Raw genomic sequence first — 26,416 nt, forward strand, 5'->3', positions numbered from 1 at the left:
TCTGACTGCTTCTTTCAATTCCTTCATGTTCAGTCCAGTGTCTTTCATGATGGTATCCAGCCAGCGGGTTTTTGGTCTTCCTCTCTTCCTCATTCCATTCACCATTCCTAGCATCATTGATGTTTCTAGTGAGTTGGCCCGCATGAAAAAGAATATATGGTATATATATGAAAAAGAATATATGGTATATAGTAGTAGATTTGAGCTACATGAAAGATATAATCAGAATATACAAGATACATGAATGAAAGACCTCTCCAATTCCGTTATGTAAATCATACAAAAAGAACACAACAGTAATGAGAACATGATAAAAGTACAATTAAAAAAAAAATTTTTTTTAAGGAAGTTGACCTGTGGCCTAGTTATATAAATCACATTAACTGTAATTTTAAAAGGTTTTTGCTTCTCATATTGGCTCACTTGCTTAAGCATTCAGGCACTATACAATGGATGCCCAATAAGGTAGAGAATTTTTTTTCTTGTATTGCACCAGCTGCATTGAGCTCCTACCTGAGCTTTTTTTAAAAAAAAAAAAACTTACGATGCAATCGAAATTATGCATCTAAACCATAGCAGAAGTCTAAAAGTTTACAGTGAGACCAGTCTACCTAGAAAACCAAAATTAATTGTACTTTCTAAATTTACCTATTATATGTATAATAAATTGATCCAATTGTGCAAAAAGAACCCAATAGTAATCAGAACATAATAAGAATACAATATTAAAAATACTTTAAAAAAATTGGCAGTTTCCATGACCTAAGTTATATAAATCACATTAATTGTAGTTAGTTGTAAATGACTAAGTATATAAGCTTCAAAATTAATTTTCTCCTCCTTCACCACTGTGATACATCTAAGTAAGATATTTGAAAGATATCTCTGAAATTTATCCCAAAATGGAATTCCAAACATTTTGCTTTCAACATATTCTCAGCCTGTTAAAATTTCGTATCCTAAATTATTAGTTTGATTGTCTTGTAAATTTATTTATTCCAGATCTTGTAAATTGCTTATTATATAATTCATCCAACAATAGTAAGTAACAGAGTAAATAAATGCAGAATGTATCTTCGCTTCGGTGATCCTTAGATCATCTCAACAAAAAGATCCTCCTGGGTCGAAGGCACCTTGAACCTTCACTTGATCTCCACCGAAGCCCAAATTATTGCTTGTAAATTCCATTTCCAGGATTTGTTTTCTCGCATCTCCTCTTAGTACTGGGTCTGTTTGTGATGCTTGTGCCGACTTCGTTTTTATTTGTAACTCCCTACATTTCTTCTGCTGTTTTTTAAGTTCTTGAATAGCTTGATTAGTTCCTTGAGTTCCCGGATTTATTTTTTGGAATCCAAAAGGTGGTTTTGATCTGAGTTCCTGATACTCAAAAGGTCGATTCCTTATCTTCCAGACCTAGTTCTTGAATCTTCTGATCCACTTGACACTAGACATAGGCATGAATTGAAATACGAAGCAAATTTTGTCACGAAATGGGCTGTTTCGTGTGTTGCGAAACCACGTTTTGTGGGGCCGCTGTTATCACGAAATTCACGACTTTTTGGCCTGTTTCGTCCACTTCGTGAATGGTTCATCATTTCAGACAGGCTGGTGCCGATCCATTGATTCCCTTAGGCAACAATGGGCCCAGACCTTTCTTGCCATTGGAAACCCCAATCATAGCCCACTTACCCTTGATTGGCAGCTCTCCTAGCCATCTGGAGAGCTTCCATTGTGCCCTATACAGCCGGGAGCAAGGGGTTAATCCCCTAGGCAACCAAGGAGGTGGGCCTTCTGTAGCCATGGGCACACCAATCTCACCCCTCCAAACCCTGTTAGGCAGGTATGTCAGCCAACCACAGACCTCCTGTTCTGCTCTGTCATGGTTTTTTTAATAAAAGGCACCTCTCTGTGCCTCGTGTTTCAGTCCCAGTAGACAGAGGTAGAGGGAGGAGGACCTGTTGCTGGGATTGGAGTGGGAGACAGTGTGGATTTGGAATTGTGCTTTTGGCTGCTGCTGCTTTAAAAGAGACTGAAAGAAGCCTCTTATTTCCAGCTCTTGCCTTGCTGTGGGACGGTCTTTGGGTGAGGGTGCTTTTTTCCCTCCACCCCACCCCACCCTTGTCTCAGGCCTTAGCCTGCCTCTGGGGCCTAGGCCTCCTCTTTTTTTATTTGCTTGTCTTTGTTTCTTCTCAATTCTTTCTCTGCTCGTTTGAGGGCTCACACTCTTGCTGTTTCCTTTGGTTTTGGTTTAGGGCCTCTCCCTCCAAGCCCAATCTCAGGGCCACTGCCTGGCTTTGGGGCCCAGCTTTGTGTGGGCCTTACTGTTTTCTGTTTCCTTTCTCTCTAGTGCACTTGACTCTTGTGCAGCTCACTCTTGTTTTAGGCGCCCACTGTGTACATCTCGTTCTTATTGTGAGCACCTCTTTCGCCTAGGCAGGTGTCTCTGTGGTGTTTAGGGGCTCTCCCCCCAAGCCCAGTCTGAGAGCCGCTGCTTGGCTCTGGGGCACAGCTTTGTGTAGGTTCCTCTCCCGACTCTTCCGTTTGCTTTCTCTCTCTTGTTTGCTGTGCACCTGTTTAGTGCAGCTCACTATTGTTTTGGGCACCCACGAGGGGCAAGCATTAATTCAGCCCTGCTGTTTCTGTCTGGGGGATGTAGTCTCTCCCTCTCTGACCTGGGTTAGGGCATCCACAGGCAACTGCCACATCTGGGAAGTGGGTTTTGCAGATGGGAGGCCGTCAGGGGTCTTACTTTGTGTACCTTGTCCTGACTGCGAGGGTGTGGAGGGCATCTGCCGGCGCTGCTATATATGTGGGTGGTTTTGTTTGCCACCACCACTCCTCAGTACACAAGGGGCGGGACCTACCCACTGCGTAACTCTGCTGTCCCCACTTTGGGGAAGGAGGTAGTCTCTTCCTCCCTGACCCAGGGGAGGGCATCCGTCCCTGCCGCCACATCCAGCTAGTGGGTTTTGTCGGTGGCCATCCCCAAGAGTGGGAATTAGAATATGAAGGAGGCCATGTCCTCTCATCTCAGTTGGGGGGAGGGACTTACCATGTTTCTATCGTGTGCTGGGGCATATACTGCATGTGCTGCTCCGTCCGGGGGACTGTTTCTTCCTCTCCAAGACCCGGAGCAGGGGTTCTGTCGGTGCCGCCATGTCCAGCAGGTGGGTTTTGTTGATGGCTGTTCCAAAACTTTCAGACCCTGGGATGGGGGAGACGACCTCCCACAAACTGGGGAGGTATCCATCCATCCATTCCATACACGAGAAGCTTTCTGTTTGGTGTTTGTGGGCTCTCCTCCATCCATCCCCAATCTCAGGGCCACTGCCTGGCTCTGGGGCACAGCTTGGTGGGTTCCTCTGCTGAGGTCTCTCACTTGCTTTTGTTTTGTTTTATTTGAGCACTTATGCTGCCTGGCTATGTGTCTCTGTGGTGTTTGGTGCTCTCCTCCCCCAAATGTGGGAGGCATCTGTCCGTCCGTCCATCCTTCCCAGTAGAGTACCATCCCCACAGCCTCCATCCATTCAGTGCCACCATGTCCGGCTGGTGGGTTTTGTTGGTGGCCGTTCCATAACCTTCATGTCCCATGGGGGGGGGAAAGAAACCTCCCTGAGGATTTAAGAATAACCTCCTCCATACGGGGAGACATCTGTCCGTCCATCCGATCCATTCACATCCCACGGTGGGGGAGACGCCCCCCGAGGAGTTAAGAATAACCTCCCCCAAACAGGGGAGGCATCCGTCAGTGCCACCACATCCGGCAGGTGTGTTGTCAGCAGCCGTCCCCAAGAGTGGGACTTATAGTACACTCTCCCCAAAGAGGGGAAGAAATCCATCTTTGGTGGAGGGGACAGAAGGGAGGCGGTCTGGAGCGTTGACAGCCTCCCAGGCCTGCAAGGAGGGGGCAGCCACTGACAAAACCCATCTGCCGGATGTCGTGGGCATCCCTTAGGGCCCCGGGGGGCACTGCAAGCCACTCCCAAGCCCATGGCACGGGAGGACAGAAGGGAGGTGTATTGTCGAGGGCTTTCACGGCCGGAGAACGATGGTTGTTGGTTTTCCGGGCTGTATTGCCGTGGGACTACAATGCCAAGACCACGGCAATACAGCCCGGAAAACCCACAACAACCATAGAAGGGAGGTGGTCTAGCACATCGACCACCTCCCAGGCCCACGAGGAGGGGGTGGCCACCAACAACATCCATGTGCCGGATGTCGTGGGTGCCCCTTAGGGCCCCAGGGGGGCACTGCAGGCCACCCCGAGCTTGTGGAATGGGGGGACACAAGGGAGGCAGTCCGGAGCACCAACCACCATCCAGGCCCGTGAGGAGGGGGCAGACACTGACAAAACCCACATGCCGGAAGTCATGGATGCCTCTTAGGGCCCAAGGGGGTGCTGCGGGCCATCCCCGAGCCTGTGGCACAGGGGGACAGAGGGGAGGCAGTCTGGAGCATTGATCACCTCCTGGGCCCATGAGGAGGGGCGGCCACCAACAAAACCCACATGCCGGAAGTCATGGGTGCCCCTTAGGGCATATCTCCAGATGAATGGCAATATTTTGGAGAAATATCCAACTACCTCCAGTCCAGATCCCAAACTCTTGGGACTGTCCCTGCCAGAGTCCACTCCTCACTCCGGCTTCTCAGCCCAGCTCCGCACCGCAGCCGGTAATCCTTCGTCCTCCTCCTGATCCAGCAAGTCCCAGTCCCCATTTCAGTCAAGCACTCTGGCAGCACTTGCCTACCGGTCAGCATATTGCAATCTTGGCCAAACTGGGAGGGTGGGTGGAGGAGAATTTGCTGAAATCTCCCTGCGACTTTGGCATCTCTGGGTGAAGGGAGCCGTAAAAATGCCTCTGGTGTTGACGAATCACGAAACTAATGAATCAATTCGCGAAACGGGTCAATTTCATGGAAATTCGTGGCTCACGATTCGTGAAACATGACAAAACACGAACCTCTCGTTTCGGTTTTTTCTTGTTTCGTGCCCATGTCTACTTGACGCATCTGGGTTAAAGTGTTTCCATACTCTTACTTTAATTTTGTAAACAAAATTTTGATTTTGCTTGTGAGAGAAGAAATTATTTTTTCAGATATTATGTCTGTAATAGTTTTTAAGCCTGGTTCAGCTTTAACCTTTTTCGGGGGGAGTTTCATAACTGGAACCATTTTTCTTCAATATAAATCTTTCTTCACCTAAAAAGTCAGTTCATTCTTCAGGCCAATAGGTGGTGATTGTGTACCAAAAATGTCTTTCTCAATCAGCCAGTAATATCCAAGTTATGACTACTCAGCTGGAAAACGATCATTCTTTAGCCATATTTCCCCCCCCCCTCAAAATAGAGTTATAAAGGGTATAACTTTAAATCCTTTAAGTCCTTCCTTTTAGGTAATTTATAATCCAAAATTGTCCCTATAATCAAAACTATTTGAAATCATTTCTTCTTAGGAAAGGAGTGAAATAAAACAGCCAGAGAAAGTAGAATTAGAAACAGTGCTAATATTCAGAACTGGCTGGATTCCCAGATACGATTTAAAAGGTTCCTTAATTGTCTGTTAGCATGCCAAAGTGAAAGAAAGTCCCGGTTGTTTTTAAATCCCCCAAATAAATGCCTATTACTTTGGTACATCAGTACTGAGTTCTTAAACGCACGACCATCGTCTTTTGACTGGAGAGCAAAAATAAAACAAAGTTCACAGTTTCCTTCTTCTTGAAAAAGAAAAGAAATCCTTGCACAATTAAAAGGTAAGATGTATTTACAAGAGATCCAGGCAGTCTTGATTGCTTTGCAGCAGCTCGGTCCTGTTTTGCTACAGCTGTTGTGTGACTTGGAGTTCGGGGGGGGGTGGAATTCAGCCCCCTTGTTAAGGGAGCCAAATACCCCCTCCTCCCCGATTAAACCGATGCACTTAGCTAGGGTGTCCCTTATCAGTAAGGGACAGGTTCCAGGTTATTTAGACGCAACCTACCTGGATTTCGCCCCAAAACAGGAGCTCGTCAAAGGAACTAGCACAAGAGCTCCTTAGTCAGATGCCATCTTGGATCATTCTCCCTTTGTGGTTTCCTTTTGGACAAGTCCCGTATGTCAGTGTTTGGAAGGCATAATGGACTGGAGGAGGGATGATGAACTGAAGCTCAGTCCAAAAAACACTGAGGGGCTGTTGGTTGACCACAGAGTCAATCAGGGATTGTGGCTCTGCCCTGCACAAGCAGCTTGGCACTTCGATCTGCGCTTGCAGATGCAGGCCTCGCCTGTGATGTGCAGAATCTTTACCCATCTTCAGTGGCGGTGCCAGCTGCGGCCCTTCCTTGAAGGGCAGGGCTGGGCCAAGTTCATCTGTGTGCTGATCCGGCTGCCCAGCTGCAGAGCCCTGCATGTGGAGAAGGATAAGGGTTTCCCTCCTCAGAGGTGTTTGTGCTACTGGGAAACTCTTGATTTTGCAGAGCCCCTTATGGGTATATGTTGTCAACAGGAGGGGGCACAGAGAGTGGAGCCGAACCTAGAATCTGTGAGCTAAGAGGAGCTTTTCTCGTGGGTGTTTGGAGATTGCAGTTTGTCTGAATGTGCCTGCAAGTCTTCCCTGCAAATTATTAAAGCTGACCCCGGAGACAGAACTGTGTTGGGTTGCCCAGATGGGTCTGAGAACCGGCCTGTGCAGAAGTGGTTGGCAACATGGTGGGATGGAGGGGGTCATTTGCAGCAGAGCAGGAGCAGAGGAGCCTCAGCCTTTTCCTTGACTGTCGTTTTCATGAGCAAGGATAATTTTCAAAAATCCCACCTGGCCCTTCCTAGGAAAGTTATTTTTTCCCTTTTCCTTGTCAAGTAGACAATGATGCTAATGACTAACAATGAAATCCTAAGCAGAGTTACTCCAGTTGAAGCCCATTGAAATAATGGACTTAGACTGGAGAAACTCTGTTTAGGATTTCACTGTAAAACATAGATCCAGAGGAGTCAGCTGTGTTAGTCTGTAGTAGCAAAATAGTAAAGAGTCCAGTAGCACCTTTAAGACTAACCCACTTTACTGTAGCATAACCTTTCAAGAATCTGATGATGCATCTGACAAAGAGAGCTGTATTTCTCGAAAGCTTCTGCGACAATAAAGTTAGTTAGTCTTAACGGTGCTACTGGACTCTACTATTTCTCTGCAAAACAGTAATTCCTACCTCTTGTCTTGAACATTAAGTTATTTGAAAGTCATTACTATCTTGAGATCCTCGGGTTTGTTTTTACTCCGTAGTAATTTATTTGGTTGGTTTTCTCTTTGGAAAAGATGAAAAGCCTTTTAATGGTACCTGACCAGATGATTTTCTAAGCCGCGTACTAATGAAAGATTGATGAAAAACAGAGATCTGCTGATGAAAGTTTAATCTAGGGATGCATCTACTAGAGCCCCTTAGGCAGAAAAGCCTTCTGGGAGGGTACTCATTCTTTCAACACACACTCTGCTGTTGTCTTGAACTTTAGGTACTAGCCTCTTTTTAATTCTGTAGTACGGCAAGAAAACTATTCATGATTTACTTGACTGCTTTGCTGACTTACCCTGTGTGATTATTTTACACCCTGGGAAAAAAGGTGTTGATATGAGTTCTCTTAATCATTCCATAAAGGACCACATTTCGCTGGAGCTGTCTAAGCTGAAGAAAAACTCCAGGCTGCCTATATCAAGGGAGAAGTGAACAAAAATGAGACCTACAGGGGGAAAACATTCAGTGTGTGTATGTTGTATGAATATACTAATCCCTACTGCAAGTTTGACTTGCTATTCAAGATTAATATATATTTAATTTTAATCTTACATTATTTCACACATGGTGGGGGGCATCCTATTACATTAGCCATCAGTAAAACAATAATCTTGATCAGTTAAGTAACTTGCCTGGTGTTAGGCAACAGCTTCAAGACATAACAAAAAATATGCTGCAAGTACCACACTGGCTCCCTGCAAACACTTGTTGAAAATCAAAGAGGATTTGATGCTTCCCAAGAAGTGGTGGTCAATGGCGTTTCATCAGATTGGAGGGAGGTGTCCAGTGGGGTGCCACAGGGCTCAGATCTGGATGAAGGAGTGGAAGGGCTTCTCATTAAATTTGCTGGTGATACCAAACTGGGAGGAGTGGCAAACACCCAAGAAGATAGAGTTAAAATTCAACAAGACCTGAATACTCTGGAGAAGTGGGCGGTTGTGAACAGGATGCAATTCAACATAGATAAGTGCACAGTATTACATCTGGGCCACAAAAATGTGAAGCACAAATACGGGATGGGGGATCCACTTCTGGGTAATAGTGTATGCAAATGAGATCTTGGGCTAAGAGTGGACCGTAAACTAAATATGAGCAGTCAGTGTGATGTGATGGCAAAAAGGCAAACTCAGTCTTGGGTTGTATCAAAAGGTCCATTGTATCGAAATCGCAGGAGGTCATATTCCCTGTCTATACTGTCTTGGTCAGGCCACAACTGGAGTACTGTGTGCTGTTCTGAAGGCCTCACTACAAAAAAGATGTGGACAAAATTGACAGGGTGCAAAAGAGAGCAACAAGAACGATCAGGGGTCTGGAGACTGAGCCCCACGAGGAAAGGCTGAGGGCCTTGGGAATGTTTAGTTTGGAGAAGAGGAGATTAAGGGGGGACATGATTGCTCTCTTTAAATATTTGAAAGGCTGTCATTTGGAGGAGGGCAAGGAGCTGTTCCAGTTGGCAGCAGAGGATAGGACTCAAAGCAATGGGCTTAAATCACATTAGGAAAAACTTTTTCACAGTCAGAGTAGTTCCATGGTGGAATCAGCGGCCTAGGGAAGTGGTGAGCTCCCCTTCACTGGCAGTTTTCAAGAAGTGGCTGGATGAATCTTTGTCAGGGATGCTTTAGGCTCCTCCTGCATTGGGCAGGGGGTTGGACTAGAAGGTCTGTATGGCCCCTTCCAACTCTGTGATTCTGTGATTTCCTCCCCCCCACCTTTCTTCTTTCCAGTACTCTCTTTTCTCTCTTATTGTATTATATTTGCTTATGCTAGCCACATCTAGAGTTTCCAAAACACACTTCAAAATCAAATTCAAATCCTGGTTGATGTGGTATGACCATGGTTAACATTAGTACAGGTGCAGCATTTATCCATAGTTAAGTCTATGGACGTTTGTGCTAGAAAAAGAAAGGAGTGGAGAGGAGCAACTAGGGCTGGTTCCTGATTTGTAAACTATAGTGGGCCACAAGCCAGAGTTACTTTTACTCTGGGCCTTAAGGAAGAACTTTACGACAGTTTGTACGTTTGGGTTGGATTGTGGCTTCGGGAACAGTCCATTTTTATGGGTTTTGTACGGTCATTTTTATTCTATCTGCTCTACCCTCATAGGTATGGGTTTGTTTTGGCTTGTTTTGCGTGTTCTTTCAGACAGAGTTACCTGTTGCCCGAGCTCTGACATCCCAACTGTGAAAGAAGGAAGTCTGCCTGAAATCTATGAAATAGTCATTTTTGGATATAGAGCTTTGTGTATTTGTTTGCACACTAGTGATTTAGAATACTGTTTTGGCTTTGTTACCTGAACACACATGGACAAAACAGAACAATTCAGAAGTGAAGAGTCGCTATCAGCAGGATAAAGGTGGGAAAGCTTTCTGCTGGTCTGAACTCAGAGGTCCATTCTGGTTCTGTCCCTTCATCTTTCTGTTCTGTACTGTAAATGGAAAATATGCATTCCCTGAAATAGATGCCACGTGCACACTAATGCATTCACTTTTTTCCTCCCCTTATCCCTTTGCTCTCATACATTTGGAAACTAGGTCATAGACCGCTGCCGTTTCTTTTCCTTCTTCTCAGCGGGATCTTCTTTCAAGGCAGTGAAAATGCAGCCCCCGCTTTGTTTTCCACCTATGTATACGAGAGTCCCTTCCTCTAGAGAACTGTTGAATAAACAGGCAGATGTATTGTCGAAGGCTTTCACGGCCGGAGAACGATGGTTGTTGGGGGTTTTCCGGTCTGTATTGCCGTGGTCTTGGCATTGTAGTTCCTGACGTTTCGCCAGCAGCTGTGGCTGGCATCTTCAGAGGTGTAGCACCAAAAGACAGAGATCTCTCAGTGTCACCAGGGTGACACTGAGAGATCTCTGTCTTTTGGTGCTACACCTCTGAAGATGCCAGCCACAGCTGCTGGCGAAACGTCAGGAACTACAATGCCAAGACCACGGCAATACAGCCCGGAAAACCCCCAACAACCATCAAACAGGCAGATGTTCAACCAAAAGACAGTCAGATATACTGTGAAACATGCCCTGGGGCAGGATTGAGAGTCTCTGCCCTAGAACAGTGGCTTGATGGTTGCCTCCTGAGGTGAGACAACAGGACTTGATTGTGCCTTGCTGAGGGGAACTAAAAGTGTAAAAAGAAGATTGGGGACTCCTGATGGCTAGATGGTGTCAGGAAAGATTGGCAGGGTGGATGATGAGATTAGCTCAAGAGCCTCTGGAGACCCCTTTTGTTCTACACTTCAGCCCATCTCCGGGGGTGTGGGGCTGGAAGCTGGTCTGACCTCATTGCTCACATTCCAGTATTTTTACTGCCTAGCCAGGCAGTTTGTCTGTGTTTAAAACACACGAGAGGAAAGACTTATGATATAGCCATATTCATGAGTACCTCCAATATTGTGAGAGCAGATATGACCACTAACAAGAGGAGTGCACCAAAACCCCACTAGTGGCAATATAACAAAAATAACAGTAACAGCACAGAACAACACGCCTCATGGTGAAAAGTGATTCCACCTCCCCCACCACCACCACCAAAGAAAAACCAAAACAGAACTTATAAATTACAAACAATAATAGCGAGCAGCAGTGGCTTTTAAATCAGAAGAGCAAGCATACCAAAGCAACAGCAGGAGCTACTTCCCCACATGCAAATCCCTTCCCCCTGATTCCTCCCAGACAGCAGCAGCAGCAGCAGCAGGCAAGTGGCAAAGCAGGTCTGACCAGAGCAGCAGCAGCAGCAGCCTCAATCCAGGGCCAGACCATACAAAATGGATGCTGTTTTGAGGCAAGCCTCCTTTTTAACTTGTGCAGGGTAATTTGAAAAAAGGCTTTCTCTTTATCTGAGAATTCCATTGGCCAGTGAAGAAGAGCTCCTGCAAGGATTGACCACTCACTGCCCCCTCCCTGTCTCATTCCCCCTCCCTCCACCCTCTGCATCACTCCCCCTCCCTCCTTCCCCTCCACTCTTTGCAAAAAAGGCAGGAAATGCTGTTTCATTGCAAGGAAATAGCAAGTGAAACAGTCAAGCCATGTTTCCCAAGTTCACCCAGATTAATCCAGGGATCTTGATCAAGGTGCCTGGATCCAATCCAGGATTCTCTGATGTGATCTGGGAAAGCTGGATTTTACCAAATCAGCAAAAGTCCAGCTTTTTTCCCCTGAATCCCTTATCCGGATCACACACACCCTACCCACTATGCCATGTTGGTTCTCTTTAATATACACTGCAGTATAGTAGTCATGATGCTGAGCTATAAATCTGTTTGGATTCCATCTCACTTCTGCCTTGAACTCCCATGGTGACCTTAGGGAAGTCACACTCTCTCTTTCTCTCCCTCTCTCCATCCGCCCTTAATGTGCGGTATGTGGACAATGATGAGCGTTACAAGATTGCTGTAAGGACTGCAACAAGAAAATGTTGGCACAGTGCTTTATACATTCTAGTGGTGCTGGTAGTGGTGAAGTGGGTTAAATACTGCTGAAACGATGAAATATTGTAATAGAGCATCTGTGCTGTGGCTGTTGATTATCCACGAATCTTGTCATATATTGTGCAGAGATGAAAATACTGTAACCTGTATGGCTGTGTTTGTTTCTCCGCTAATTTGATATTTGTGTTTTCTTGCCTTATTTAGGTCTCTTGGTTGTACACAGATGGGTACGGGAGTCTAGGGAATAGGAAGGCAGTCGCAGGGGGGGAGGAAGGGGAAAGTAGCACGTGAATGTGGGTTTCGCAGAAGGCAAAGGCTGCAGTTTTCAGAGCATTGGAAATACGTGGAGAAAAGAAGTGACGGAGAGGCAGCTGAGAAAAATGTGTAAGTGGAATGAGAGTAACAGAGAATGACAGCCAAGAGAATGTGCGTATCTAAAATCCAGCTCTAGACCTGCATTAGAGGAGCAAGCTGGCTAAGGAGAGGCTGAAAAGGAAGCAAACGGAGACAAGAAGAAATAAAATTAAACAGGCAAAAATCACATGGCATGTTTTGTCCCTCAGTCTTTGGTTTCAAATGAAAGAATTCTAAAATGTGTAACGTCTCATTCAGCTAGCGTTGAATGAAAAAAAAAAGCTTTTTTTTCTCAAGTTGAGAATGCCTTTAGACTGCATGGACTTCAGTAGCATCCTGACCCCTGTGAGAACCTCAGAGCGAGAATGTGAGGTTTATTGATAACCTGTGTCAATATACAGACAGGCCACCCTAAGAACGTTTTCCCAGAGAATCCCCCTCTGAGCAGACTTCAGTAGATTCTGAATAGACTCGCTTAGGATTGGTCCCAGAGATGGTTGTGCCTTTGAAAGCTGTTGGAAAGAAAAGTGCCTTATTTTTAGAATATTTTCTGAATTGGGAGTTAATATTTATGTAATATTTTCCTGTACGTACTCTGGTTCTCCTCTGAGAAAGATCACTTAAGGCCAGTCTACCTAGTGTCAACAACACTAGGTAGAAAAAACAAATAGCATTTAAAACATGACTAGTTTTGAATCCTAGTCCAAATTCCAGACAGCTCTTTCCAGAAGAAACATGTGACCCAGCGTAAATCTCTTGTGGCTCAGAACTGGGTATGGGGAGGGGGAGTGTTGCACGATGGAGTGATGTCACCATGTCATGCAGTGCTCTGGGAATTTTCCCATTCTCTATGGTAGAGACCATAGAGATTGGGGACATTTCTAGAGCATTGTGAATACAGCAACCAGAAGTGATGTCACTGTATCTGCAGTATCACCCCCCCCCCCATTTTCTCCCACTGCAAGAGCAGAGATGATGCATGTTTTCAAACTTCTGCAATCCATATTCTGTTGTGTTGTTTATTGAACGTCTCATCCATTGATCATATTGACTTACACTGTGTAATCCACCTTGGAAATCTAGTTGATCTCTAGGGTACTACTGGAGCCAAATCTTGCCCTGGAAATCTAGTTGGTCTCTAGGATGCTACTGGACCCAAATCTTGCTCTTCTGCTACAGACTAACACAGCTACCCACCTGAAACTAACTCACTTTCAGTCTCAGCAAAAAAAGGCAGACTATAAATAACATAGTCATAAATAAAACCAGCAGTGGCAGGAGATTGCCTGCTTAGAACAGCAATCCCCAAAGAGGTGCCTACTTGCTTCTTGAATCTTGATAACAGAATTCAGAGGATATTGAATGGGAGAGAAAAAAACCAGGCAGCTTGGGGTCATCCCGTGACAACTGACTGGTTAGTAAGATTCTGAGCTCATCCCAGGCAAGCAAATGACAACCATGTGCCCTTGGTTTAGCCAATGACACAAACTTTGGGGGTATCTGGCCTTGGGAACTTCTCCTTGCAGTTTCAAAGCAAGCATGCCCTTATGTTCCTTTGGAAACTAGAACTAAACAAAAGCTGTGTTGGCATGCATGCCCATTCTCAAAATTTCAGAAGTGTCAGGTTAGGAACTCCTGGCCTAGTATGTAGTAGCTAGGAAGTTGGGTTTAGATCAGGTCAGTCCTGGATTCAAATCCCTATTCCGTCATGGAGGTCTCTTGACCTTATCTACCACACTGGGTGTGTGTCAGGATAAAATAGTTGACAGGCACCGTTTATGCAGGTCTGAGGTCCTCCTTTACAGAAAGAGATAGGTAAAACGATTGTAAGTAAATAATTGCCTCCTACATCATGGATATACTTGTGAGCTGGGTTTGTGGGCAGCCTGATTCACACTGTTTCCTCCGTGTGATAGATTTTCCATATGATGAAAAAGTGCATGCAGTCAATTTGTAAACCAGCCCTCAGCTTTCAGACTATGCGGGAATCAAGTGTCTTACACTTTGGTAAAGTATTTGTGCATTGTTCATGTTATAATGTGGCATGTAGCTTACAAAACAATGTGTTTTTATATGGTTTTGAGGTAAGATGATGAGTTCATGGACAGAACACATGAAGCACTTTTGAGAGGGCAACATAAGGAGGAGGGAAAGGTATCTCAGGATTTGGAGGAGCACCCAATACAAGAGGTGGGCACCTGGAAGAAAGTAACCCACAGGAGCAGGATAACCAGGAGATATTCTGAGCCTCTGATGCTAAGCAATCAGTTCCAGGATCTCCCCATAGATACTGATTCTGGACCACTGGATCAAGAGCTACTCCCTGAGCTTGAAGGAAGTTGCTCAGGCCCCCATGGGTGAGAGGAATTGAGCTTCTGATTCTCAATATAGAAGAAGGCGTGTGCAAGTAATTGGGGATTACCTACTGAGAGGGTGGAGGGTAAAGTGTGCTGACCAGATTTGTCATCTCAAAAGGTATGCTGTCTACCAGGTGCACACATCCAGGATGCGACAGAAAGGGAAGGAAGACTTATCAAACCCACAGATTATTATCCCTTCCTCCTGATCCATGTGGGAACAAACGATATTGCCCGGCACAGTCCAGAACACATTAAAAAAGACTATGTGGCTTTGGGTAAAAAGGAGAAGGACTTGGGAGCCCAGGCTGTGTTTTCATCAGTTCTCCCTGTCGAAGGCCGTGGTTTAGGAAAGGAAAGAAGAATACTGCAAATAAATGACTGGCTATGTAGATGCTGTCATCAGGATCAGGAAAGGTTTGGGTTTTTTGGATCGTGGGTCATGCTTTTGAGATGAAGCTCTTCTATCGAGAGATGGTTTGCGCCTCATGAGGGTAGGAAAGCATGTGTTTGGTAAGAGCCTTCAAAACCTGATAAAGGAAGGCTTTAAACCAAATCCTATGGGGGAGGAGAGACAAAAATTCAAAGCCTATAACTGGAGATGAGAACACTAAAGATTTGCAGGGAGTGGCACATATGCTAGGAAACATTAACTTGCAAGTAAGTACAGAAATGAAAACCTCAGGGCACATCATAACTCACGGCTTCCGGTGTCTCCACACTAATGCACAGAATATGGGAAACAAGCAGGAGGAACTTGAAGTCCTAATACAGAAAGGGGACTATGACATAATAGGCATTACTGAAACTTGGTGGAATGACACTCACAATTGGAATACTAGGATTGAGGGATACAACTTGTTCAAAAGAGAATCGGATTCCCGAAGCACACACCCCTAGTAGCAAGTACAATAATAGACAGAGTCGGGATACAGGATGATCCTGACAGGCTGGAAAACAGGGCCAAAACAAATAAAATGAATTTCAACCGAGATAAATGTAAAGTCCTGCATTTATGTAGGAAAAATCAAATGCATAATTATTGAACAGGGGAGACTTATCTTGGCTGTAGTATGTGCGAAAAGGATCTAGGAGTCTTAGTAGACCATACACTGAGCATGAGTCAGCAGTGTGATGTGGTAGCTAAAAAGGCAAGTGTGATTTAGGGCTGTATCAACGGAAGTATAGTGTCCAGATCACGTAAAGTGATGGTATCGCTCTACTCTGCTCTGGTTAGACCTCACCTAGACAGTTGGGGGCACCACAATTTCATAAGGACATAGACAAACTGGAACGTGTGCAAAGGAGGGCGATGAAGATAGGGGTCTGGAGAACAAGTCTTATGAGGATAGGTTGAAAGAGCTCGGTATGTTTAAATCAAAAGAGTAAACGTTTAGGAAGAACTGTCCCTCAGGGGAACAGGCTTCCTCGGGAGGTGGTGGGTTCTCCTTCTTTGGAGGTTTTTAAAGCAGAGGCTAGACGGCCATCTGACAGCAGTGCTTATTCTGTGAACCTGGGCAGATCGTGCGGGGGAGGGCAGGAAGGGTCACTTGTGGCCCCTTCTTACATGCCCAGGATAAGGCTGATCACCACCTTGGAGTTGGGTAGCAATTTTCCCCAGGCCAGTTTGGCTAGGGAGCCTGACAGTGTTTTGCCATCTTCTGGGCCTGGAGCTGGGGGTCTCTGGGTATGTGTGTGTGTGGGGGGGGGGGTAGTTGTGAATTTCCTGCATTGTGCAGGGAGTTGGACTAGATGACCCTAGAGGTCCCTTCCAACCCTATGATTCTTACCTGTGGGGCTGGCAGAGCACGTGCTGTGCATGTGGAAGGGCCCAGGCTCAGTCCTCAGCAGCTCTCGTTAAAAGGATCAGGCTGGAGGCAATGACCTCTGCATGGGGCCCTGGAGATGCCCTGGCGATCCTTGATAGACCAATAGCGTTGCTCACCGTAAGGAAGGTCCATGCGCACAGTTGACAGTGATGCTCAAGCTAAAATACTGTGTGAAGCGCCAAGAGCCATAGGCATAGAAGGCGCGGGGCAACAGGGCAGTTCAGATTTTACATTCCTTCCATAGTTATCTGGTGCGAATTCCCTGACGTCGCTTTTGCAGCAACAGCATTTACTTTCTCCTGAGCTGGAACAGCAATCTGAAAACATGGTGTCAGAATACGTCAACAAAACTCTTAATTGAACACTTATGCAAGTAAAATATATATATTATGTACATAAAATATCATTACAATCTTCCTAATTGATTTGAATGATTCTGAACATAGCATAATGGAGGGTTGGGGTTTTCTTTTTGGCTTGGCTTCCCCCCAGATTTCTCTGTGCTGTTGTTTTTTAAATAGGAACTGTGATCACTGAAAGCCAGACTGGGGGGGGGGGTTTCCTCATGGGGTGCAAATAGGCAGCTGGCAGCCCCTGGGCCAAATTCAGTCCCCCTACGAAGTGGCCCTTCTGTTACCAACCAGTGGCAGAGAGGGGATTTGTGGAATGAGGTGGCCTGTCGTCTTTGCGGTGGCGAGGGCCTCAGAGGGGGGCTGGCGTTAAATTACTTGCGGGCCAGGTACGTTGAGTCTGAAATGCAGTTTTCCTCAACATACTGACATTGCCGGACTTGTTGATGTAAGGATATAAGAAAAAAAAAATCATCCCATCTTTAGAATATAGTGCTACTCTAACATATCTCATGCAGCTTTATTCACTGTTGAAATCAGAAGTTTAATTAGTACAGCCTCGGGAAGTTGAATAGCTTGCATACAAGTCCACGGATAATTGCATAAATTACCAAACGCCTCGCAGTTTAGTATACGCAGCACCTGTAATCTAATATGGTTTGTATTGACTTCTGAGTATTTTACATCATCATTAATATATTATAGTTCAGAAAGTCAAATATTCATCATTTGCAACCTGGATTTCTGTAGAAAATAAAAACAGTGTAAAATATACGAAGGCCAACTCTGCATATTTTGCCTGTGGTTCTCTCTGTCCTGTTTGGTAGCATTTATTTAGAATATCAACTTGTTCAGCACACCACCAGGAGTCTTTTATTGGCTCGTCCCTTCCACTTCCACTTGTTTTCAAGGAGGCCTGGTCGGCTTCTGTCTTGACCCACATCGTCAAGCTCCCGCTCTGTTTTCCTAGCATGAAATTATATCTAGAATGAGAAAAGCACTACCTCCAGGGTTTTTTTTTTCATAATACCAAGAAAAACAGATGTCAGGTTCCAGTTGATCCTTTCAGGAAAAGATTGAAAAAGGAAATGGTCGTCAGCTACCAATGGAATTAGTTTCTGATTCTGGCCAGACGTGTCGCAGTGACCGTTCCCCTCCGTGCGTTCTTTTCCTAAATACCACTTCACCAGACTCCACTCGAGGATTTGTCTTTTTCCCTCCTCCTCTGCAGCACCAGGGATCCAACAGGATAGAATTCAGGCTTGGATATGAAACCCACCCAAGCCTGTGGTAGGCGTATGATCTTTCCGCTGGGCCTGCAAGACAGAGATGTTCACCTGGCGTATGGTGGTTGAGGCAGGCGGGCCACTAAATCGGCCTCCTGCCAGGGGAGAAGTGTTGTGCCCCCCCGCGCCCCCCCAGACTGTTTTCATCTGGTAGCTGGCCACCTTGACCCATGGATTTGTTTAATGTATTGTCGAAGGCTTTCACGGCCGGAGAACGATGGTTGTTGTGGGTTTTCCGGGCTGTATTGCCGTGGTCTTGGCATTGTAGTTCCTGACGTTTCGCCAGCAGCTGTGGCTGGCCTCTTCAGAGGTGTAGCACCAAAAGACAGAAATCTCTCAGTGTCTCTCAGTGTGACACTGAGAGATCTCCGTCTTTTGGTGCTACACCTCTAAAGAGGCCAGCCACAGCTGCTGGCGAAACGTCAGGAACTACAATGCCAAGACCACGGCAATACAGCCCGGAAAACCCACAACAACCATCGATTTGTTTAATGTCTGGTGGATGTCCAATACCCGCATAACTGACTTATATAGAATTTATTGACTGAAGTTTTAATTTAGGCTACCATGTTTTTACTGTATTTATTGCATTTTGTGATACGCTCTGAGCCCACGTGCAGGGAGAGCAGCATATAAATTTAATTAAATAAATAATCTAACAGAAACAAGACAGCTTTTCTTTAAAAGGGGGGGGGGTGACCTTAGATGTTGTTCTCAATTGCCACCAGTGACTAGATAAATGGTTGTTTTAAAATTTGCTCCTATTTTTTTCCTAGACTTCTGGTTATCCCAAGAAGTCTGGCGTTCAGTCTCGTTTATGCATTTTGTGTTCCTAAATAATGTCAACAGACTTGAGCTATCCAAAAACATTCTTAGGAATGTCAGCGTTCAGCTAGCATCAGTTTGTCTCTTCAGGTATTTAAATCTAGGATGCTCTGAGATTTCTTCCAATGCTGTTACATTTTAATTATTATATGATAAATATATATAGTGGATTATTACTAGAACACTGGACCTACATTTTTGGGAAATATTTACACGTTCTAACTTGTAAGTCCTGAGGATAACCTACTAGCCTGTTTCCATATCTGAGCTGCCACAAACAGGGAGGAGTATTTCATCTTTCATAGGATTCCGTACAATTTGCCCTTCGGCCAGGGAGGCAAATCTCTTGTCTTTGTTGAGAGATGTCTTTTTGTGTGTGCTAATATCCAATTTCAGTTTTAATTTCTCAGCATGGAAAATTCAAATGCCTAAAGTTGATGTATTAGTAAGATGGTGAAATAATAAATCCATAAGCTATGAATGGTTTCTGCACAAATAATAGTATCTTATAATGTATTTAAAAAATCAGCCTGCATTATAGCTCCATACGAGACTGTCTAATAAAGCATCATCAGTCTTGTGTGTCTTAATCAAATTCTCTAAAAGCAAATACACTCATCTTACATTTTAAATGGTAAATGAATGACTGCTTCCCTGGGGCTCAGAATTACAGTTTTGCACCATCTCCATGTTGCTTATACGGACAAGATCATTCTCTCGTGTTCTGAGAACCAAAGATCTACTTTCAGCACAAGAACCTAGAAAGAACAGAGACCAAATCCTTCTCACCCTACATCGTGTTTCCAACAGGAGACACTAAGGGGATGACAACTGACATACAACTACGGCAACAGTCTTCCCCTGTGGTTTTTCTCTGGCATCTGGAACTCCGAAGTAGAGAGTTCCGCAGTCATGGCTGGCAAATGTTGATAGAGCTGTCCTTGCTCCTTGAGTTTATCTAGTTCCTTTATTAAGTTTTAAGGAAAAGATTGGAGTTGAAGAAATGCATTGGAGATGAAAGATATAATGTCATCAATAATGCTGGCTCATACCCTTGTTTGCACTTCTCTTCTACCCTCTTCTACCGTACACTGTTTGGGTCACAAGACTCAAACTCCTAAACTGTGATAGGAGGCTCTGGGTCGCCCCTTCTCCCAGCAGCAGGAAAAGAACGGAGGGCTCGGCTGCTGTAGTTCATCCTATTTTTGCAGTCTCTTTAATTTCCAATGGCTTGGCTCACTCCTAGCTGCTGGTGAAACAGGAGGTGATAGCTGTAATCTGTGCCCATTACCAGCACCACCAGTGGATGGATCCAGACTGAGCCAGAGCAGAAGTCAAGACAAGCACTGCTGGGATTCTGCTTCTTCATCTTCGTGGCTTCTGTGCAGTCCCACCTTTGAACTGCACGTGCAGAGGCCACTGCGGAAAAGATTTCCAGAGCTTTCTAGACGCTAGCCTCTCCGTGGCGATTTCTTGCCCCCTCCCAAAATCACATGACTGGGGGAGGGGCTGTTTTCTTTTAGTTCTCCTTTTTGCTGCTGCAGCAAGAGGCTCTCCACTGCTGTTCTCTGGTTTTTCCTCACCTCATCCTTGAGGCTGAGGAGACTTAATTCTCTTAGTTTATTTTACCAGCAATAGCCATTCTAGAAAAGAATAAAACTACATTTAAAGAAGAAAAGATTGTTTTTTTTCCTTCGTTGTTACGGATCAGTGGGGGTCTTTTCAAAATCGCGTTGGTTGTGCCTTTAAAATGGTGCTGGAAAACATCCATTCTGTGCGTGCCTCACCTGCCTGGGGATCCAAGTTGAGCCTCTGGCTCTTTCTGCCACCAGTTTACCCTGAAGGCATGATCTAACCGCGCCTCGAAACAGCAGCTCGTGCTCCAAAGCGCTGACTTTGTGCCAGGCTGATTAAAGGCACCCCCCGCCCCCCGTTTCTGAAGGGAGAAGCCAGCAGAGGTGGCTTGGCAGTTCTCAGTTCTGAGGCTCTTTCCCAAAGGCCTTGCCCTGCACACCAACCTGGATAAAGATCCCCCCAACTTCTTGGCTGTATCGGGTCTGACGGGAGACATCAGGAGATGTAGCTTAACAGAGCCCTTGGATCCAACACGTAGGGTTGCCAAGTCCCTATACCCTCCTGGCCGGGGTGGGTGGGTGGGAACCTGGCACTTAGCTCGTGCCAGTGGTGACATCGTTTTTGTGTGCACACGCTCTAGTGCCTCTGCAATGATATCACTTCCAGAAGTGACATCACCACATCGGCCCCAGGAGTGCTCCTGCGCTCCGTGCAGGGCCGATTTGGCCCATTTGGTGCCCAAATGGGCCCCAAACAAAGCACAGGAATGCTCCTGCGGCCAGTGCAATGATGTCACTTCCAGAAGTGACATCATAGCGCCTGTTGGGACCATGCATAGAGCGTGCATTTCTGAGGTACCTACCAGTGCTGGGCAACCTCTGGGAGCTTGCCACCTCCCGTCGACCACTGGCAGGCCAACGGGCAAGATGGCAGACTATCAGATGGCAAGGCCCAGCTGCTGTGTGGCTCCAGGCCGCAACGTTGCCCTCTTCTGCTGCCCCTCCGGCTTCCATGGCAGCAGCCTTGCTCTGCCCCGCTCAGGCTGTGGCATTGCCCACTCTTGCCATCCAGCTGGCTTCTGCAGCGGCAGCAGCGGCATCACTCTGTCCCTTCACCCAGTGAGCCTCCGTGGTGTTGGCATCAGCAGCCGAGCTGCTGGCTCCCAGCTGCCTCCCATTCCCTTCTCCAGGTAAGTCTGGGAGGCTGTCTCTCTAACCCCGGACAGAGCAGCTAACCGCTGGTGTCTATGAGCTGGTGGTAGTGGCAGCAAGCCTTCTTGGGACACCTTCTCCCATTTTTTCAGCGCTGAGGGAGTGGCCGGCTGGCCTGCCTAGTGTTCTGTGTGCTGGGGAGGTGGCTGGCCTGCTCATCTGGCCACCTCCTCTGCACCCGGGAAGTGGCCAGCCCATCCGCCTGACCTCCTGAGTGCCAGGGGAATGGCCCACCCACTCTGGCCACCTCCTCTGCACCCGGGAAGTGGCCAGCCCATCCGCCTGACCTCCTGAGTGCCAGGGGAATGGCCCACCCACTCAGCCTCCTGAGTGCCAGAGGAGCAACTGGCCAACCCACCCGGCCTCCAGAGCACTGGGGGACTGGCTAGTGATGATGTCACTTCTGGAAATGACATCATCGTGCTAGGCCTGGAAGCACGCATGTGTGATGAAGACAATGGTCTGGTAGTTTTGGATATGCCATCTGGCAACCCTTTGCCCACGTTCCCTGTTTCCTGCCAGGGAATGGTGCTGGCTCCTCCCAGGGTTCTCAGTCCCATTGCATTCGGATTCTGCAGTCGTTAAGGAATGTGCAAAGGGCCTCTTTTAGCCAACACAGAGTAACTTTATTCAGCAGAAGCAAAGAAAAGAACACAAGGCCCAACAGAGGCCTTCCCTAGAAGTCCCTCAGCCAGTTTACACAGATGTGAGTAAAACCTGGACTGGAACGGCTGCAGGTGCTAGTATCCTGGGACTAATATAAAACATGAAACAGACTCCGCAGCCTACAATTGCTACTACTAGGAGAGACTTCTTACTTCAGTTGTGTTCAGCTTCTCTCTCGAGTAATTCCTGTATGACACCATTTCTAACAAGAGCCAGTTTGGTGTCGTGGTTAGAGCATTGAGTTCTGGGAAATCCAGTTTCAAATGCCATTTTGCCTGAAAGGGCTTGCCTATGACCTTGGGCTCATTGCGTTCCCCCAGCCTGGCTTGCTTTGCAGGGTTCTCGTGTGGATGGAATAAAAAGATATATAGGCACTTGGCGTCCCCATTGCGTTGAAAGGTGGGGTTTAGATAAACTCCCCGCTCATCTTTTTTAAGGGCGTCTTATGTTTCTACTAAGAAATGGTGACCCAAGACAAGAATCCTTGACACACGAACTTCCATTAAATTGGCTGCTGTCAGAGCCCCTATTGCAGATTTTTACTTCATTCCAGTAGTCGTTTATTGTTCTTGATGGCCGGCAGATTAAATAACACTTCATCTCTAATTCTGTCACTGTGAACTTTGAAGGCTGTTAGCTTATGTGAGAAGTAGAATTTCCCTGCTGCAATTTTTCCTTTAAACTGCTAATCCATAGGCTCTTGTGATTGTTTTACCATCCCCTTTGCCGGGAGCAGGACACATGTTTTAACCCCATCCTGGGGCATAACGGTATAGGCCAAAGTGATATGAATTGCAGCCATTGAACATCACCACTGGCAGATTGCCTCTTTGTATAATAAGATAAAAGTCCAGTGGCTCTCAAAGGACGAACATTTATTTGCTATGAGCTTTTGTGAGTTCAGCTTACTCCTTCAGATATCTGTGTGTTTTACAGCCTATAACTGTAGTATATGTGACAAGTCTGTTTCCTTAATCTGGGTCAGAGTTTTAGATTACCTTATTCCATGCTAGGACTTAGTTTATGCATGTTTGTAAATAGTGGCTGTAACTGACTTCACACAGAGACTATGAATTCTTCAAGTACACAACGCTCTGGGGGGGACGGACAGGCTCTCTGTCAGATCCTTTAAATTCATTTGTCTCTCCTCATTGATAATCTACTGTACAAAAGATAGTAATAATTCAATGATCTGCTGCCTTGTTCACCACTCACAATTCTTTTTCACATGTGTGTTGCTTTGTGGGCTCAGAATTTTGGTCTTCCCTCCCTCTCCTCTCTGGGGAGATCGCCTGTCCTGCCATTAATTGAACTATTCAGTTCAGCATTCCTCCTGAGACAGAAAAGGAGTGTTATTCTTGAATGCTCCTTACTTGTTAAGGAAGACGGATGGAAAAGCCTGTTTTAGGTCCAGGTCTTCTAATTTTATGTATTGTAAACTTTACAGTTGTGCTTAGTGGTCTTATTCATACATCTCCCTATCCTTCCTGCAGAAAGCCCCTCTTCTGTTGGAGATGTGACTGCTAATGGCAGAATTCCAGCATCTTGGCTGTTTATAAAATGCCAACAACTAGGATATCTCACTTGAGGCTGCAATACAGTTCCCACCCCGCTCTTATGTTGATGTTTGGTTATTGACCCTTTCCAGAGCAACCCCCTTTTTTGTCCTATTAGTTGAAAAAGTGTTTTCCTGTTCCTTTTCAGTCTTAGTCAATCCACATTTTACTAAGATTGTTCATCTTTTTCATTTTCACAATTATGCTTCTGTGTTCTTGCATACCCGTTTGTGACAACTTGGCAGAATTTGATCTTTGGCTTAAGTTTCACGCTTTAAGGGATACCCAGATTTGTTTTCTTCCTTCTTAGAAGAGTGTATGTGCACCATTCCCATGCTCTCAACACTCTGTTCTTCCCAGGGCACTCTTGTGATACTGTGTTTCTGGGGGTTAGTGCCATCACAGGGGCCACTGTTGCAATGTGGGGCCCCCGCTAAGACGATGTGTCTCCATCTAACCTATGTTCCCCCCATTCATAGCGTTTTACAGCGTTAATGTATCCGGTGTACTGGCCAGGATTCCCTAGCCCCGGGGTTGGCTTTCAGCCCTCATGTCTCACAACAGTATCAGTTGTATTAATCATTCAGGCTCCAAAAGAGACCTGGCAGGATCCTCACACAACCCTTCCGTTGTGGGTCGGTAGAGGTTACCACACACTCTCTGGAGTGCTTAACTGTTCAGTGCCCTTTACCTAGCTTGGCTCTCCTCGCCAGAGCGCTGTTTTTCCTTGCTGCGTTCCTGCTTGTGTTAGAGAGCACCTCTTCAGAAGCACTGAGCACCTGTTGGGAAGGGGGTCCTCCATAGTCTCTTCCTTTGAGAGCTTCACATCCACCTCCTTCAGTAAGTGAGCCTGTCACTCTCCCAGTGTGGGACCGCACAGAAGCCATGAAGATGAACACAGGGTTGCACTTACCTGTAAGTGTTGTTCATCGAGTGGTCATCTGTGCAGGCAGCACACATCCCTCCCTCCTGCCCCACTGTGAATTCTATGGAACCTCAGTTTCTGAGAGGTCTCTGGTGGCTCTTCAGTCCAGTCCAGCCCCTGGCACCTCCTGTTATCTCAGCTGGCAAAATCTTTGCCTGAGATTTTGGAGGGCTGCTGCTGATCAGAACAGACAAACCTCCACGGGTCTCTTTTAATATCCTCTCGTTGAAACATTCAAAAGGAGGTTTAAACTTTCCTGACTTGGCAATTTACCAAAAAGCAGTTAGTCTGTTTAATATTCTACAACTCTTATCAGCGCCTGAACTCTCTAGTTGGAATATACCATTGTGTTCACTCCCAAAATCATTCTCAGTTGGTGACTTGATTTGGAATCAAAGAAAGGATCGCCCTCCATTAAATAATAACATATTACTGTCAGCAGTACTATCAGAATGGGATTTAATAAGAGATAAAATAGTTCCTAAGATTTCAAGATTCTCTTCTTTTCACAATCAAACATGGTTTCCACCAGGAAAAAACAGTAATTATAACTTGGTCCTCAAAGACATGCAACTCAATAGGCTTATAGACATAACTTCTGGGAAAGATATTATGTCAAAACAGGAACTGGAAAATAAAACGCAAAAGAAAATTCATTGGTATGTTTACATGCAGATTAAAAACATGACAGAGAGTATAAATCTTTAAAAAATTATGAGTACCCCTTTGACTGATTTTGAACAAATTTTAAACTATACACGGAGGGAGAACAAGGGGATGCTATCTAAACTATATGCTATTCTGCTCTCTTGTTTAAAAAGTACTGATTTACCTTGCCAATCCAAATGGCATCAGGATTGCAATATCGAAAAAACACAGGAAAAATGGGAGGAAATCTGGTCATCTTCAATATTTACATCAAAAGTAATTTCTGTAAGACTCCAATCGTTTAAAATTATTCACAGGTGGCACCTGACGCCTAAAAGATTGTCTACAATGTCATCCTCTTGCTCTCCCCTGTGTTGGAAGGGTTGCAATGAGGTAGGATCCTTCTCTCATTGTTGGTGGGGTTGTCCACAGATAGCCACATTTTGGAAATAAATATTGGAAGTAATAAAACAGATTACGAGTTACGATATTCCATTATCGCCTTCAATTATATTTCTAGACCAATGGAATATTCCACAGATCCCAAAAGCTATCAGGAATCTTATAGCAATATTTTTAGTTGCAGCGAAATCAGCGATAGCTTCAGTCTGGAATCTGAAGAAAGTGCCAACTAAAGAGATGTGGCTCTCTAAGATATGGGACCATTTCATCCTGGATAAAATTAATGATAATATTCTCAATGCTGAACGCTTTCCCGCCAGTTCCAATTTCTATGAGAAATGGTTCCCTTTTCTTGAATTTATAGACATGCACGATTTACATCCCAAAATAAGAATTGCTCAGACGTTGACTCAGTTTTCTGATATTTGGTAATATTATGTATGCTTTGTTTAAAAGTTATTGTAATGTTCATATTCTTCAAAACTTGTAAACTATTATTGATTAGTTGTTGTGTTACAGTTGATGTTCATTGTTGATTTCTATTTGTTGTATGTTATAAAGCTTAATTAAAAAGTAAATTAATTAAAAAAAAAAGAACAGACAATACTGAGGCAGGCAGATGAATATGACGTGGTACAAGACGGCTTCATATGTTCTTATGAAGGCTCATCTCCCAATCAGGATTGCATGAAAGCAACACATTATGAACTGGCAGCTTCCTCCTGAAGGCTGAACTGAAGCTGCTATTGGCACCT

General features: G+C 45.4%; 1 protein-coding gene across 9 annotated transcripts in view; it reads left to right on the forward strand.

The window, feature by feature from the left end:
* Positions 1-26,416, forward strand: part of APBB2 (amyloid beta precursor protein binding family B member 2) — a 217,740-nt gene that overhangs the window by 147,688 nt on the left and 43,636 nt on the right. The gene's annotated exons all lie outside the window — the stretch shown is intronic.

Source organism: Eublepharis macularius, chromosome 10, assembly GCF_028583425.1.
Source record: "Eublepharis macularius isolate TG4126 chromosome 10, MPM_Emac_v1.0, whole genome shotgun sequence".
Classification (NCBI taxonomy): Eukaryota; Metazoa; Chordata; class Lepidosauria; order Squamata; family Eublepharidae; genus Eublepharis; species Eublepharis macularius.